Source organism: Staurois parvus, unplaced genomic scaffold, assembly GCF_062004578.1.
Source record: "Staurois parvus isolate SC_StPar_1 unplaced genomic scaffold, SC_StPar_1.0 ptg000866l, whole genome shotgun sequence".
Taxonomy (NCBI): domain Eukaryota; kingdom Metazoa; phylum Chordata; class Amphibia; order Anura; family Ranidae; genus Staurois; species Staurois parvus.
This window is the reverse complement of record NW_028318662.1, coordinates 670,384-685,924: the sequence shown is the minus strand read 5'-3', so window position 1 is coordinate 685,924 and position 15,541 is coordinate 670,384. Positions and strand designations below refer to the sequence as shown.

The 15,541-nt window shown below is 44.1% G+C and overlaps 1 protein-coding gene and 1 long non-coding RNA gene across 19 annotated transcripts in view; one reads left to right on the top strand and one right to left on the bottom strand.

Annotated features, from left to right (window-relative positions):
* The window catches only part of LOC149443234 (neurexin-2-like), a 2,355,461-nt gene that overhangs the window by 1,761,583 nt on the left and 578,337 nt on the right, over nt 1–15,541 (bottom strand). The window lies entirely within an intron of this gene.
* On the top strand, nt 559–6,290 carry LOC149443240 (uncharacterized). Its single transcript, XR_016306684.1, has 2 exons — nt 559–755; nt 6,162–6,290. It is a non-coding gene; the product is annotated as an uncharacterized LOC149443240 (long non-coding RNA).

The following is a 15,541-nucleotide window of genomic DNA, read 5'->3' as shown; positions in this document are numbered from 1 at the left end:
CACATAAGAACCATTTACTACTGTATTACATAAACAATTGATGTCATTTTAGTTGCATTTGGGTAGTTACAACGTCCTTGTAGGATTTGATTCTGAATACAATTCCAAATGTACACTATAGTCCCTAAACCCCTTTACAGCATTGGGGGTTGAATAATTTTGGCCACAACTGTATATATAGATATATATATATATATATATATGTGTGATTTTGCGCAGCTGTCCCGCACTGTAGCAGTAACGTTACAGTGCACCAGTCATTAAATAGTTAAGCCATGTCATTTGGCACTGCAAATCCTTCTGGACCCAAATTTTCAGACTAATATCAAGTATTATTAATTAATATCTCCCTCCCTCCTTCAAACTAGCCAAATCTAAATCTTGCATCTTACTATCTTCTTACACAATTTTGGACAATTATTTTACATATTTTACTCATTGCTAAAATCATATATAGTACATAAGTGGAGCTCCCTCACCCCACCAAGCCTAGGCTTTCCCTTTCTCTTTCATATGCTACTTATACCACATTTGACCGGTGGATTGCCCTGACATAATCTATTGTGGAATGCAGGTCCAAGAGGCAGGCTGCAAGAGTGGAGGCTTACACCCACGCATCTGGACGGCAGGCTGTGCAAGTGGAGGCTTACATCCATCCATCCGGAGGGCTGACTGTGGGAGTGGAGGCTGGGGCACAGTTCCATTCATCTATTCATCCAGGTATTGGACTGTGGTATTGGAGGCTGATTGTTCTGGTAAGCAGATTTGGTGTCACATGCTTAATTCACAGTGGTGATTTTGAAGAGGAATCTATGCAAATGAGCTTGGGTGATTTTGTATTTCTTCTGGATGCACCTTTCTTTATTTAGAGATTTTTTTGATGCAGTTTATTTTTCACTGGAGCCTTTATGAACTTTTTTTGAGCTATCTAATTACGGATTTGATATGTTCACATTTTTAAATTTAAAGGGGGGGCGTGGCCAGCTTTGCATGCAGTAGGTCATATGTTCAGTGAGCCCTGCTCTGCATCCTGTTAGTTATCCTGTTTGGCACCTCATTCTCCAGCTACAATGGCATCTCAGGTCCCCAGGGTGTGCTCTGACCCCCCTGCTGTCACTTGGGGCCCCAATTATCCTGATCTGAGATGCCTAAAAGGGGGAAAGAAACTGGGGCCTTGCATGAGTTGTCTGGGCAAGATGGCAGTATCCTAATGCGTGCATCCAAGGAGAAGCAGAGGGAGGTTACTCAAAAGTTCTTTACCAGGTCGCTCACCACGGAAACCTCCCAGAAACTATATTTAGACTCCGCTACTGATCCGGACTTAGACTGTACAGGCTGTACACAGATCCCTATTGCACTGGCAGACTGAAAGATCCCATTCTGCAGTCCCGCAGTGAGCTGTTTCCATTGCAGATCATCCTGAACCAACCCTTAGAGAAATTCTCTCCGCAGTCACTACATGCAACTCATCTGTAGCGGTTCTTACCGGGGAGGTGAAGAGAATGAGGATGGAATTGACCCTGGTGCGTCAAGATATGCAGAAAATGCAGGATCACAGTGCGGCCTTGGAGAGGAGAGTGAGTAACCTGGAAGATGATTGGCAAGCATTACATAGGGACGTGCGATATGTGCGATCGATTGCTTCTACTAATGTCTCTAGATTGGAAGATTTGGAAAATCGGTTAAGCCGCAACAGTGAGTATCCCGGAGCGTGCTGAGGGTAAAAATCATGTAGCCTTTATTGAAGCTTTGCTGACCTCTACCTTTGGCAGTGATGCATTCTCCCCCATGTTTGCAGTAGAACATGCACACAGAGTCTCAGCATGTGCTCCTCCGGTTGGAGCTCTTCCTCGACCCTTTTTGTTCAGACTCCTCAATTACAGAGATACCATTCTCTCCAGGGCCAGAAGCAAGGGTAACCTGTCAGTTGACAATGTTCAAGTATCCTTATTTCCAGATTTTTCCGTGGAAGTTCAAAAGCAACATGCAAAATTCCTGGATGTCAAGAAACGTCTTTGGGCCTTCAATATGCTATATCTTTGCGTGCTTGCAGATGACACTTCTCACTTTTTTGATAATCCTAATGCAGCCTTGCAGTGGTTGGATGGAGTGGAACATCGCCTGGCAAACTCCCCTGGAACCTGACCTTGGGGACCTGGTTGCTCCTTAGTGCCTTAAAGTCAGCTTAGAAGAACAGCGGGTTATTGCTCTCACATTTCCTTCCCTTTTTGTATCTGATTTTTTTTTTTAAGTTGGGGCTCCTTCCCTCTTGGGCTTTCTTTACCTGCTTTGTGATTGTCCACGAGATATTGTGCAAACCCCAACCTGCTTTTGGTCCTGAGGGGACCTTTTGACTTCCTACCAGTGTCTTCAGTTCATATTATTATGGCTCTGTTGGCCTACATGTCAGTAATAATATCAGTATTCTCCCTTGTTTTGTTTATGGTTCACCTGGGATGTGTAGTGCATGTTGCTGGGTTTATCTTCCCTGCATCCTGCGGCTGTTCTCCTGGTTACCCGGACCCATGTGATTTGGGCCCCTCATACTGCTTACCCTCTCATTGCTCCCCTCGGGGGGCGTTATATCTATTCATGGTTGAGTTATCCTTCCCATTTTATACATATGTATTTTTTCTGTCTCCCATAAAGAATTTATGTTTTTATCCTGGAATGTAAGGGGCCTGGGAGATAAAACTAAACGGGGTGCTGTCTTCCATGTACTTAAACATTTAAAACCATCTGTAGTATGTTTGCAGGAAACCCATTTGAAATCTGAAACTGTCGGTACCCTCCGCTCTCGTTTATTTCCCATACAATATCATTCTTTCCACTCCACGTTTTGTAGAGGTGTGTGTATCCTCATCTCTAACTCTATTCAATTTGTTCATGTGCAGGAGTGGATTGATGCAGAGGGCAGGTATATTTTCATACTGTGTACTTTGAATGGGTTTCGCTGCATAGTGACTGCGGTACATATCCCTCTGCCCTACTCTTCAGAGGTCATTAAACGCCTAGCTCGATTTATGGCCACTCATCCTGCTGTTTCCCTATTAGCGTTGGGTGATTATAACAATTACTTACTCCCTAGCTTGGATAGCTTGCCTTTGGGTGGTAGGGAGACGATTATCCTCTCAGCCTACCCCATTTGCTAATTTATTGGTGGAACTGAACCTCCGGGATGTGTGGAGGATAAAGTATCCGACAGCAAAATGTTATTCATGTTTTTTGGCTACTCATGATGGGCTTTCACGCATAGATTTGGGCCTTGGGAACATGACTATCCTGCCATATGTGTTGGATGCTGCGTATGAACCCAGAGCTCTATCTGACCATGCCCCTTTCTGAGTCAAGCTACAGGTGTGTTATCCCGCTCTCGTCCACTGTGTTAGGTGAACCCAATTTGGTTGACACAGTTTCCAGAGTCCGAGTTGATTCCGAGGAGTTGTCAGACTTTCTACAGCGGAATAAAGGCTTGTCTCCACCAAGAATGGTTTGGGATGCGATGAATGCCTTCCTGCAAGGCTTGATTATCAGGGAGATTTCAGCGGTTAAGCATAGATCCAGGGAGTGGGAGGAAAAGGTACGGTTAGATGTTCAACAGCGGGAGGTTAAGATGATACACGACCCAATCCCCTGTAACCGCACCTCCTGGAAAGAGGCCCAAGCCCTTTAAGAATCAGTGCTTACTCAAGTGGCAAAAAGGAAGCAGTATTTTGAAACAAAAATATTTTTAGGAAGAGGAAAGTACGGGGCACCTTCTTGTGGCAAAGTCACAACAAGGGGTGTCCACTGTTTGAGGATGCTGATGGAGCGATCTGCATGAGTCATGCGGAAATCCTGAGAGTTTTTCATCACTTTTATGATGATCTGTATGTTTCTAAAACTATAACTACCCATTCTGAGCTTTTGCAGTTTCTAGACACCTGCTCTTTTCCTGTTTTATCGGAGACTGTCCAGAGAGAACTAGAGATGCCAATTACTCTTGAGGAGTTATCTAAAGCTTTGGCAGACACCCCCAGTAATAGATCTCTGGGTTCAGATGGATTGCCATTCGAAATCTATAACAGATACGGTGCACAACTCCTCCCGGCATTACTCAATGCCCTGAATGCCAAATGCTGAATGGAAATGGTTTGCCCCCATCCATGAATTAAGCTGTTATGATAATATTATTGAAGCCTGGAAAAGATCAATTAAAACCTGACTCCTACCGACCTATTTCCCTTCTGTATACGGATGCTAAATTGTTGGCCCAGGTTCTAGCTCCTAGACTAGCGCAGATTATTGGTAATATCGTACATAAAGAGCAGTTGGGGTTTATTCCTTCAAGAGCGACAGCTAATAATATTCGTAGACTTTTTTTGAATTAGCAAATTCCGGTGGACAATCCTGGGGGGGGGGGGGGGCAATTTTGTCTTTTGATAGTGTGGAATGGCCTTATCTATGGGAAGCATTGTCTAGATTTGGCTTTGGTCCCAAGTTCATTAGCTGGGTGGGCCTTCTCTATGCGGACCCTATTGCCCAAATCCGGGTTAATGGGGATTTCTCGGATTCATTCAGGCTGCAGAGGGGAATGAGGCAGGGTTGTCCTCTCTCACCCCTTTTGTTTCCTTTGGCATTAGAACCTTTAGTGTTTTTGGTGCGACAATCTCCGGACATCGTCGTTTTTCAGAAAAGATATCCCTTTATGTGGATGACACACTGTTATATTTGGGTGATACTTCCACATCCTTAGATACTGTTATATCCCTTATTGATCCCATTATTAGTTTGATTTCCCTTTCTGATCTCACCATTTCAGCTCTCTCATCTTAGATGGCTCTACCAGTCCTTCCATCCACGGCTCCAACTGCGGACCTCGAGGCACGTCTGGAGTACGGAAAAAGTGTCCTTTCATATTACCGTCTTTCTTTCCTGTTCTCCCTTGTGGAATAATCCGCAATATGTAGAAATGGCTAAACTGTAGGTTTTTCACAAGTGAAGGGATCGAGGCCTGAAATTTGTATCTCAGTTGTATTCGGGGGCAATCCTAAAGTCCTTTTCTCAACTGCAAATTAAATTTACATTTACACATAAGCATTTTTATCATTATCTTCAGCTACGCCATGCAATACAGGCTCAGTGTTCGCACTCTAATCACATTGACAGACTCAGTTTTTCTTAAGGATGTCACTCAGGCAACCCATAAGAAGGACATGATTTCTCGGGTATACTTCCAGGTATTGTCCACAGTACAGGATCAAGCTAGTCTCTGGAGCAGGGCACAGTGGTCCCAAGATATTGGAGAGTTTGCTGGAGATGTCTAGGATGCTGCCCTGGAATCTGTTCTGGGAATTTCTCTTTCTCCCTCTCATAAATTGTCTCAATAGTTTATTGTCCATCGAGCGTATAGGACTACTGTGCACCTGTATCGGTGGGACAGGCGGGATTCACCTGATTGTCCGAGGTATAGGGTCCAACAGGGTGATTTAATTCATATGCTCTGGTGTTGCCCCAAGTTACAGTACATAGATATTGGAATGAGGTTCTCCAATTTATTTCTCTAGTATCGCAATATACTGTTCCCCAGGATCCCTTGCATTGTCTGTTGGGGGCACAGGACCAAGAACTGTTCCAACCAGGAGGGTAAATTATGGTATCTAGACTTTTATATCTGGCTAGGAAGTTGATAGCAATGTACTGGTTATCGTCAGCTCCTCCGACAAGTAAGCAACGGATAGATTACATTAATTCTTTACTCCCACTGGAGAAACGCACGTACGAACTTCGCAATGCTTATCGTAAGTTCCAGCAGGTATGGCAGGGTTGGCTGGATACACTTGGGCTCGCCCCTCCTCAATTGATAGTGGACCGACTTCTGCAGGTGTGATATTTTACATCAGGTGTGTGGTTCCACTCCTCCCACTGGGGGAGTTCATGTGCATCTCCCATTCTTTTGGATGAGATGTCTTGGGTGAACCAGAGGTTGTTGTTGATGTGGGTTTTTTTTTATTGTTTGAAGACATGTTTTGGGCTTTATTCCTTTCCCCCATTTCTGTTTACATCTGGTTGAGAAGGAATAAGACGTAAAAAAGAAAAAGCAAGCTATTGTCAAGAAAGTTTTGGATCCTTGTGGTCTCTGTTTTGTTTGATTACCATTCCTGTTATTCTCTTTATTACAGGATCTGCATATCCACGTTGTTCTACTTAGGTGTACTCCTGCTGTTGCAGTAATGCCATTGTGGATTCTGTAAGTACTGTTCCATTTTCTCTATTATCTTGACAATAAAAGTTGTTTGGATTAAAAAAAATGACTTATTCACTTTATTGATTTGTATATAGATGAATTTATACTCAACTTGATCTTTACTTAACAGTTTTGATAGTGCAGCACTTACAGTATGTGTTGTGTGTTGGTAGTGGTGAGTGCAGCTGTCAATTTTTGTGATTTTTAATTTGGATGGTTTCTTTTGGCACATTTTAGTGCAGAATTCCTGTTAACATTTGAGTTTCAGTACCACCCTTCTGTATGGCTTAGGGACCACGAACTGTTCAATAATTTCATCATTCTTTATATAGACTCGATACAATAAATCCTACTGAAATAAAGAAAACACAGCCTATGCTCTGGTTCAACAGGTATCTCATTAATCCTCACAACATTTTCCCAAGCGCTGGCAAGGGTAGGGTCTTTTCCCTACTCAGTACCAAAGTTTTCCTTGTGCACATTACGACCGAGTCTGGATGATCCTACAGTTCCCAAAACCTAGGGAAATCCCTAACAATTATGGCATTAAACACTAAGTGGGTACAACTCCAACCAGATGAGTCACAGTACCTAGGACAGCTTCAAACTTTACAGTTGCTAAAGGATAGTATAGAGTATCCCCATGTACACACATTACAGCAATTTTGCTAGCATGAAAATCCACAGATTCAATCATATCAGCTTTAAAGGATAAATTCACTTTTAAAAAAAGGTAAAAAAAAAAAATCACATTTACAATTTTTTTTTGGAAGCTGTAAAGCATTGCACTAGCGATCAGCAGATTACTGTTGCCATGTAGGTCTCCTGCAGACTGTCAGTGTAATCTGTATGTTCGTGCCCTGCAATAGAATCAATGAACTACCACAGCACTCACCAGCCCCATGGTAGTTCATTGAGAACTACAAGCCGACATCAGCAAAGGATGTCAATACTTGTAGTTCATTCATTCACAGTACTCTGTGAATGAATGTTGGGCCACGTGGGCATAGCTCCACACAGCCGCTCTGTTTTCAAAAAGTGACAACTAATACAGGGAACTTCTACCCGTATTGCTGTCACAGGGAAAGAGAACAGTAGGCAGCAGCTGCAGCAGTGGGAACATGCTACATGTTCTACACTAAAAACGAGTCCAGCAAGGCTGTAAAAGGCTTATTATTTACAATTATTTGGCACATGTGCTTTCCCATTATGGGCACTTCAGTGCATGAAACAGCAGCAAACAGAAAAATAATTATATTGCATAGGTTTATCTGTCAGTGGACAGTGTGCTGTTCCATGACCCAGTTTCTGGCAACGAAAACACTTGACATTGGCCCAGTTAGGTTTGCTGACAGGAACTGGTTTCCTGGTTTGGGACACCAAGCTTCAGCCCTGGCACCAAAATCCTCCCCTCCGTCTCCTTGCCATGCTTACCATCCACTTTCCCTGGACTAGTTTTACCGATTGCCTGGGGAGACCGTGGCTTTGGGTGGAAAGTCTGTGAGGTTGTAGGGGTGGTGACCAGGCTCTCAACATCAAAGTACCTCTCAACAAGCTCCAACAGAGTGTCAACTGACTTAAGGCCCCTTGGCTCACCCACTTCTACAGGGGGACAGGTAAAGACCTAAGGTGATCAATTACCACGTTCCGCTTTTGTGGCCAGGTAGCAGGTACAAAGCTCCCTGGAGTAAGCACACTTTCATGCACAGATACCAGCCCAGTGATGTAGTGACACACAGTGCTCTGTTTATTGGTGCTATGTACAGGTGTTGTACAGTGTTCCACAAAATAAACAGAAAAAAACTACAAAGTTAACTACACAAATCAAAGTCCTAACTAGCATGCTGAGCAAGCCTAATGCTTGTTAGTCTCCACATATGCAGTTTTACAGTTTTCACCAACTTTAAGCTCTTACAGACATGACTTGTCTGTTTCCCAGACTCTCAATCACTGACTGTGAGTTTCAGATGAACCTTAATTGACAAAAGGTTGAGGTGCAAAACTCTAACTGGACAGAGGATCAGAGGTCTCTAAAAGTGTACGAGACACACACACACTGTCAGGAGTGTGTAGCGCTCCTGCTCCATCACAGCTGCTGGTCTCATTCCAGCATCCTGGTTTTTGTTGTGATACCTTCTCCCTGTTTGTCTGCTCACCTGCAAGCTGATTGATGTGGGCATTCTTTGGGTGGGGACCAAACCTGATTTAAGCCAGCCAAGCCTGCAGTCTCATGCTTGTGATATTGCATTTGTAACACGTGCTCCAAGTTTCCTTTTGTCTGCCCCACCTGCTAGTTTGGATTCTCTCGTTGATAACCTTGGATCGAATATAGACTACACTCAGAACTCAGGCTGACTTTTGACTATGGATTTGACCCTGCCTATAGTGAACCTTGCCTGCCTTGTACCTGCACTGTCATTGAACCACTCTGCCCATCTGCCAACCACAAGTACCCGTTTTCTGTGCTGAGCTCGGTACTATTGCATTGTGTATAAGTCCTGGGGGCAAACGAATACCGGTAGGCCTGCTTGCCTTATGGGAAATGGGGCTGCTATAGGTGAAGAACACAGAAGCCAGCTATAGTGTCTGACCACCTGCGTTGTTGGTAAGTGTGACACACACACATATATACTATATACTTAGAACTGTGATAGTGATTATAATCTTTTTCTTCCCAAGTAAAAGGAAACCACTACCTTGGGTCTCCAAACACCTTGAGCCCATACTCCTCTTTATCAAGAGGCTACTCTTGAAAAAGTCCATGTGATGAAATGTGTCGAGGAAGTGAAGTAAGACGCCGAACTGGAAATGGAAGTAGGGTATCTGCTATATTTGTTGTTTTTGAGATCCATGTTCTTTTCTTTATTTGTGCTGGATAAATTGTTTTGATTTTTCTTGATATTATAGCACTGGTACTCTACAAGATATTGGTGTAGGCAGTTCAATAGAAAGTCAAAGGTATACAGACTAGCTCCATTTAAGTAAACAAACAAGTCAGCTGCACTCCAATGGCATCAAAGCTTTGTTATTTTAAGACTAGATCACAGAAAAATCTGCCCAGAGCAAGCCTCACTCTAACATGTTTCACCCAAAAATAACTTCATAGATGAAAACCTTTTTTGGAAAAACATGTCAGTGAGGATTGGTCTGGGCAGGCTTTTCTGTGATCTAGTCTTGGAATAATTAAGCTTTCTTTACACTGATGTAATTAGAGTGTAGTAGACTTGTTTGACAAGCTCCATCAACTGGCACTTGAAGCCATAGAAATGCGTGGATTTTGGGCTTTAGGTGGCAGTTCTATTTGATACTGTGAGTAGCTCCATTTGAGGTAAGGCGCAGGCTCTCAGTTGGCTGTCTTCTTGTGTCCCCGGAGAAAAAAAAATGTCAATTGCATTTTATGTCCAAATAAGAGACAGTAGGTTGGTAGCTTGACAGATAACTTTAGGGTTAGTGGACTGTTTTAAGGCAGCTCTTAATACAGAGGTGAATTGGAAGCTGATTGACTGGCCCAGCCAGAAATCCTGGGGTGAGCATGGTTCAGTAAGGATGGTGCACTCCACAGCTATATTGCCTGGGCTACCAGCAAGTACTTTAAAAAGAGATATGACTATTATGGTTGGCAAGATCATTAGAAATATGAGTAAGTTAGGGCTATAACTGATAATCTTCTATGCGAAAACACCAAGATAGCAGATACCTATATGTCATGCATGCCAATTGTGACCCCAGGACAAAGTGATTCCACTGGGAATGAAGTTTAGATTAGTCAGCACCTTTAGTTTGAGGAAGATCTCCTGGTTTTGTAGCTCAGTTGAGTTCCATATTTATGACAGAAAATGTATGCCCAAACCCATCATGCACTTTTTATCCTTTGCATGTGGACAGATTAGTCTCTGAGAGGAGCCTGCCTACAGGAAAGATGCTGGAAAGAAGGATCTCCACTGTCCAAGGTATCTTAGGGAGAACATCCTGTGCAGCAGGGAAGGAACCAGCCCAGCATAAGGCCTAAAAGCAGCCACCAACCCATCAAGCTAACAGGATAGGACAGTGTGATTACTTTTATACCCCCTGGGCCAGATAAAAGGAGAGGACAGTCAGGTGCAAGACCAAACTAGCTTTTATCCAGGACTACTTAATTGTCAGCTCTTGGAATCCCTTGGCCAAAGATACCTTCAGTGTAGCCGAGTGAAGAGGAAGGATTCATCTAGGGTCTGAGAAGGTACATCAAGGGGACTTCAGTGCTCTTTAAAGAGACAGTGCTAGACTTTTCGGATCTACACTTTTTCTTGTACAGTATTGTTGCTAAGAAGTTTGTCCTCAAGTTTACAGTTCCTTGGGCATCCCACATACCCCTAGATCCCAACCAAGTTATTAACCCCTTAATAAAAACAACTAAAAGCCATCTCAAGGACTGTTTACTGACTCTGAATATGGAAATGTGGAAAATGGGTGTTGCCTGGCTGTGCAGAGCTTAGGGGGACCCAAAACAAATCCAGGGGCCCTCGAAAGGGTAGTGCTACATGTGGGGGTTTATCCAGGAATTCCCTATAGCAACCTGCACAGTGGATGCCCCTAGCCACCGGCAACCAATGAGCCAGAACATTTTCAGATGTTGTAAAGTGTCACAGATTCAAGCGGGAAAGTACAGTGTGCTGTACTACTGAGATTGTAACTGCTGTTGCATCTTTTCAAGTGCTATTGCAAAAGATGTCACCCGTGGCAACCATGCCGGGCATGTCTGAAAGTCTTCCTGCTGCTCAACAGGTGGCTGGTGCAAAAGATTATGTTCGTTTCTCACCTGCTTATGTCAGTAAAACCTATGTCAGTACTCTATCTGCCATCACCCGTAGCAACCATGGTGAGCTGTGGTGCCTTTACGGATTACAAATGCTCAGCCAACAGTGGCTGAGGCTCATGTCCTTCTTGCTTTGAAACCTGCATAAGTCAGTATGTTCTACATGATCCTGTTTGCCATTGCCCAGAGCAACCGGAGCGGCTCATCTACTTGTGGATTATAGATGTCCAGTTGCCCAACAGTGGCTGTGGCCAAACGTTCTGCTATTGTCAGAGGACTGTCCTTGTGTTCCTGCCAGGATTTAGCGTTCTACAAGCCTGCAAACCACACAGCACACTCCTGCTCGGCAGAGCAGGGGTTAACACAAGTGCAAAAAATATCCTGCACAACAGTTTCGCTGGCACCAGCATGTCTGAGGGGTGTGGCCACGCCCTTAAGTCCACACAGTACACCCAACATACTGAGAGAGAGAGAGAGAGAGAGAGAGAGAAGCAAGATGTAGGGTGGCATGCAGGTGTTTCAAAAGTTTATGGGGATGGAGATGCCAGAGGCAATATTGGTGGACAATGAAGTCCACCTGTAGCACTGTGGAGGTTTTGCCCTTGATCTGATTGAGGGAGTCGAGAGACCTTGTCTTATCTATCCTGGCTGCAGTCCTGGTCAGTGCCTGGATTAAGTGCGGGCACTGTGGAGAGCCACTTACTAAACTGATGTCCAGTGACTTTGTGCCTCACACCTACAGTGTAGACCTGCAATCTGATCTGTGTTTGAGAAAGCTGGTGAGGCAGATTCGGAAAGCCGGAAGGTACCTGGAGGTTGAAGTTCAGAACAAGGTTGAGTCACCAAACTGTGATTCCCCATGGCAGGCATCTACAGCAGAGGATGGCAGCCTGCCATCACCTATCATCCACCCAGTGATGCTGCTGAGGGGCCAGTGCACACTAGCACTGCCCAGCAGGAAACAGCAGATATCCTAGATTAGCCAGCCTCACCCCAAACCCTGGCAGCCCCATCTGGAAGGAGCCCAGCTGAGAGTACATTCAGTCTTCAGGTGAGGCAGAGGAGAGCATCAGTGATGGAGGGATAGATTGGGAGTCGCTTAGACTGCAGTTTGGTCCCTTGGAGTCAGACTATGAGGACTAGTCCCCAGACAGTACAGAAGAGGAGTGGGACTGGGGAGACACTACAGAGACCTTTGATTCACTGACAGTACTGTCAGACAATTCCAACCCCCCATACGTAGCTGGAAGTTTGCGGAGGACAGAGCTATTTCAGATGCCACCTAAGCCCAGCCAAGATACTCTACCCCCTGGGCTAGGACTAGATCCCGAGATTCTTCCCTTAAAAGATGGATTCCCCGTGTTCCTGCGTACAGCTTGTACAGGGCAGGAAATGGGAGCTCCCTAGATTCTCCTAATTCCAAAGGGAGATACAGAAAAGGGTGGCCCTCTACTGGGGACTGAACTACCCCTGTGTCCCACAGGAACACTTTGGACATTGTTGAGGAGTCCAGGTAACCTTGGGAAGCTGATCCAGTGTGGGAACCTAATGTACGCAAACCCTTGAATGGACCTCATAATGAAGAAGCCTGGATTAGGTTTCAGGATATTAAACAGGAGTGGAGCAAGTGCAAGCCATTTCCAAAGACTGGGTGCTGGTCGTAAAGGCCAGACAGCCCAACCACAGCTACTCTATAGCCAACTGGAAGCCGGATGGCACAGCTGTTAGATTGCCTAGCCCCTGGAAATACTGCTGAAACATGGCTGACACAGGATTTCAGGCCAGCAGACCCTGTTGCTTCTATTTCTTTTCGGAATAGGCCAGACTCCTGTTCTCTTCACATTCCCTAGTGTGCCGTTTCAAGGGGGAAGCTGGGATACCGCCTATCATTGCTAGTTTATTACTGCTCCCTGTGGGGGACTCGAGCTCTTATAGGGAGAAGACCGGACAGAGCTCGAGTCCCCCACAGCCAATCAGGTCTGAAGAAGCAAGTGCTTCAAAACGCGTCACCTGACTTCTCCTCTCTCTGCCATTGGTCGCTCGCCGGGTCCAGATTTCCTTGCGGTCCGCGCTGGTTAATGGCACCGAATTCAAAAGTCCTGCACCGCTGACAGCTGTTCCATCCCCGTCCATCCTGAATGACCAGGACCCACACCCTCATCGCTGGCTGGCTGAGGGCTCACTAGAGGATTGTTTTTAATGCCTTTTAAACTCCTTACGTTTGTGAGTAGTTCTCATACTTTATGTTTTTAATAAATCATTAACCCTCTACACTCAGATTGGCACCCCCTTCTGTTCATTTTTATCTTCTGCAGAGTAATGCTTAGCTTTATGGGGAGCTGCCTTCGCCTGTAAAACCCTATCCAGGACTTTTGGATTTATGGGCTTTTATGCCCTAATGTTATTTTTATCATCTGTATTGTTTGTCATTTACCCCATATGCGCACATTTCTATCAATATCTATGGATGTATAATATGTATAATATGTATTACTGTATAATAATAATATATGTAGTTCCCTCTCAGCGCCAATTCTTTTTTATTTTTCTGTATCCACAGTATACAGAGGACTGTGGGTTACGCATGTATTTGCAAATGTGTGCAAACAAAACTGTCTGTTTTTAACGCAAACTGTTGGACAGGGCCAACTTGGTTGTTTTCCATACTGGCTAGTAAGTGCTGCTGGGAAATCCTTTGTTTGTTTATGCCATCCAAGTTGTTAACCCCTTAAAAAAACAACTAAAAACCAGCTCAAGGACTGCTTACTGGCTCTGAATGTGGACATGTGGAAAATGGGTGCTGCCTGGCTGTGCAGAGCTTTGGGGGACCTAAAACAAATCCAGTGGCTCTCGAGAGGGTAATGCTACAGAGATCGTATGTACTCTCCAGCGCCTCAGGATATGCACAGCCAAAAGGGAAGCCAAGGGTACCAGGACAGCGACAACCAAAGGAAATGTTCCAGCTCTCCTCAGACGGGGAAATCAGCCACTGGATAGAGAGACTGAACAAAAATTAAGCAAAAGACTGTCAAGGTGCAGGTAACAGCAGGCAGTACTGTCCAAAAGGAAAATGCTGCTTTTTAACTCAAGGCCATCCAGTTATCTCTGCAGAGTGGGCCTTTTTTACTGTGTCTGCTGCCAACATCAGCCTTGTGGACTGTAACCTCCACCAGAAGCACATGCTTAGCTTTCCATTTAAAACAGTAAACTAAGCCTAACATTCAGTTGGTTACTACAGAAATGCTCAAATGCATGACTTGGCAGCACAAAGCTCACTGGGAACAGCAGCACATTCCAGGACATGCCAAGTGATCCAATGTCAGCTTAGCAAAGCTAGGTTACAACGGCTCCCATATCAGCTGGTGGATATATATAACCACCTTCCACCAGTTCATAGCTTGAGATCTGACCCCTCCTTCTTACTGACTTATCCTCCTTAGCATCAGGACCAGCAGGAACTCCAAAGCCTCCCAAAGACTACACATTGTCCTGGGAAAATTTTGCAGGCCCACAGGAAAGACTTGGGTAGACTGTCTACCACTGACATTTTTTAGTCTTAGAAACACAAGAGCTAGAGAACATCATTAACACCACATGAAAGACAGGCAGAATCAATTCCACTCCTCGGTTGTTTAAAGGCAGAACACGGATACAGAGACTCAGTGTAGTATCTGGAAGATGAAATGCCAGTGTATTTAAAAACAGTAAACTAAAGTTGTGCAGTTTATTTCCAAACAGATTCCTGTTCCAGAGATAACATCACATCCAGACAGAGGCCATGTGTATATTAAAGTGCATAAGAGGTACAGGGGAGATCAGTATGGTATAATTTGAGCCAATGCAAGTTGAAAGGAAGACTGATTGTTCCTGGGCAAAAAGACTTTCAAACTACTGTATATCTATGCTAAGAAACCCCAGACAACTGTGCATGTTAATTTCTGTGTCACAAAGTGTATTTGCTGTAACTACTCTTATAAAGTATGTAATTAATATTTTTATGGGGAACACATTAAGCAGTTGAGAAACAAACTGAAATATTGTTGTAATAAGGTTAATGTTTAATTTTCAAAAGAGGAGTGCAAGCAAACCTCAAAACATTCTTGGAAAATATTGTGAACATGTACAGGACATTTAACTGAAAAGTTGTGGTACATAGACATGCAAGACTTAGCCATGCAAGCTGTTAATGAGACGTGTTATAATTGTTCTGCTATTCCACATGCTACAAGCCAAAACCCACTGCTTACCAGCCAAGAATTAGATGAGAAAGAAGTAAATTATTTATTGCATCTTTGACATTGTAGGATTGAAGGAGAACTGGTAACATATGACTTTAATGTGACACAGATACAGTAAATGTGAATGTCACTGGTTGGGAAAAAAGGAGGGATAAAAAGTGGAGTAAGAGTTTTTGGTATTAAAACTCCAGATCAGCTAGTCTGTAAAACATGTAACAGTAGTGACTGCCAGTTAAGACTAACAACCTCAGACCCATCTCCCTGCTCCCATTTACATCTAAA